Genomic DNA, 2,417 nt, shown 5'->3' on the forward strand with positions numbered 1-2,417 from the left:
CTAGAACTCCCTTGCTTTTTCCATAATCCCAAAAATGTTGGCAATTTGGTCTCTAGTGCCTCTGCCTCTTTGAAAACTAGCTTACTCTTCTGGTAATTCTTTTTTTTTTCAGTCAAGATAAGATATCCCTTGAACAAAAACTTTTCTTTTCAGTATTACAAGTGTTTCAATCAGTCCAGTAGATGCCAGAAATTGTATTAACGTTGGGGGGGTAGTGTGTGGCTCTTTTGATTGTTCCAGAAGGGATGCATGATGGTCACCTTTGTTGTGTGAGGCTACTGCTGGCTCTTCAATGTTTCTACTAACCATTCCATTGCCTCATCAAGGCTAGTGCCTTTCATTGCAGATGTTTTGAAAATCTACCATTTTCGATCCTTCAAGGCTGGAAGCCCGAGTGAATTGGCCATCTCCACAGGGGTCATGGCCTGTTCCATGTCCTGCTTGTTTGCAAACACCATTAAAATCACTTTCCTTAGCTCTTCTTCCTCCAACACAGCAACTAACTCTGACTTGGAAACTCCTGTACGGTCTCAATCGCAGCTGTCTAAGACATAAATGACTGCATCGGTGTCTGAATAATAACATTGCCAATATGACCTGATACTTGTCTGTCCTCCTAAATCCCAGACTTGAAATTTAAGGTTTTTGTATGTTAACGTCTCAACATTGAAATCAATGGTGGAAATAGTAGTAATAACTTCTCTGATTTGTAATCTGTACAAAATTGTTGTTTTCCCAGCTCCATCTAATCCCAAAATTAAAATCCCCATCCCCCGAGTTCCAAACAGACTGGAAAAAATAGTTGAGAAAAAGCCACCCATGGCTATGCCAGTTCCCCACTGCTTGGTATGTGGCCCCTGAGTCCTACAACATCTTCTCAGGCCTCAGTGCCACTAGGGACGATCAGCCTCTTCGGGCTCCCCTGCCCTGGGCCCCAGCAAAATCTCCTTTGAGCCAATGAGGTCCACATCAGACTCTGGGTAGAAGCAGGGGCAGGGAGAAAGGGCTCTTCTAGTAAATCTTGGTTTTCATATAGCTGAAGCCTAGCTTGCATAATCTTAAGCATGACCTTGCTGGTATGTGAAATGAATACAACTGTTTAATAGTTTGAATTCTCTTTGGCACTGCCCTTCTTTAGGATTTGGGACTTAAATGATCTTTTCCAATACAGTAGTCACTGTTGAGTTTCCCAAATTTGCAGGCATGTTGAGCGCATCACTTTAACAGCATCATCTTTTAAGATTTTAAATGGCTCAACTGGAATTCCATCACCTCCATTTGCCTTATTGTTAGCAATACTTCCTAAGACCCACTTGACTTTATTCTCCTGGAAGTCTGGCTCTAGATCAGTAACCACATGATTATGGTTATTGACAATGTTAAAACAAAGATAATTGCCATGGAGGCAGGGTATTTTCACCTATTAGCATAACTTTCCAGAGCTGAACCTGTCCGTTTGTCTCAGAACAGGCACAAAAAGAACCAGTTAATGGTTCTAACCCATTGCTGGTTATCATAGGATTTAGAGTTGGAAAGAACCTTGGAGGTCATTTACTTCAGCTTCTTCATTTGGCAGATGAAAAGGAAGGAAGGAATAATGAAAAGAAGAAAAGGAAGGATTTATGAAAGGAAAAAGGGATGGAAGGAAGAACAAAAAGATGAACGAAAGGGAGGGAAGAAGGACACAGACTTATAAAACATCTACTATGTACTAGGCAACATGCTAAGCTTTATAAATATTATTTCAAAATGACGTCTAGAAAGATTGAATGCCTTGCTTAATATCACATAGGACAGTGGATAGTCAAGATAGGATGCAGCTCCAGGTTGTCTGATTTAAACTGCAGTGCTCTTTACATGATCCCATTTTTGTCAGTTCAGCTATTCATTAGAGTTATCCAGTATAGTGACACTGAACCTGGACTGTAATTGCCATGTGACTGTTTGACAGTACCATTGGACTCAAGTGATTCCATCTCTGGGAATGTAGGTGAGCTGTCTCTTCTTCCCTTGATGGTTGAGTTTCCTATGCCTTTCCCAAAGTAAAGACTTTTAATTACTGGTCCCAAGCAATATTGGCTAGTCATCTGTGAACTCCAGAGGACAAGGTCCTATGGGAGGGCCCCACTGGCCCAACTGTATTTGTTAAAGATTGGTGGTCCTAAAGCCTGACCTTGTTTTAGCAGAGTCAGCTGTTTGGACTTGTCTCAGAGACTCTTGTCAAACTCCAAGTGATTTGTATCCTTTATTTGATATTAGGTAGAGTTAGAGCAAGGGGATAAGTCCAGCTGCCCCTGATGCTGTACACCTCTGTTTCTTCCACTACAAAAAAAATGACCATATCTCTTGCCCTGAACTCATCCCATAGGGAAATGGGAAGGACAGTTCCAGCTAATCCAGCCTTCTGAAACCTGATG

At 41.5% G+C, this 2,417-nt stretch overlaps 1 pseudogene; it reads right to left on the bottom strand.

Moving 5' to 3' along the window:
• Positions 1–216: 216 nt before the first annotated feature.
• On the bottom strand, positions 217–821 carry LOC140498276 (ADP-ribosylation factor-like protein 1 pseudogene; annotated as a pseudogene).
• Positions 822–2,417: the final 1,596 nt, after the last annotated feature.

The sequence above is a fragment of the Notamacropus eugenii genome, chromosome 4 (genome assembly GCF_028372415.1).
Source record: "Notamacropus eugenii isolate mMacEug1 chromosome 4, mMacEug1.pri_v2, whole genome shotgun sequence".
Lineage (NCBI taxonomy): Eukaryota > Metazoa > Chordata > Mammalia > Diprotodontia > Macropodidae > Notamacropus > Notamacropus eugenii.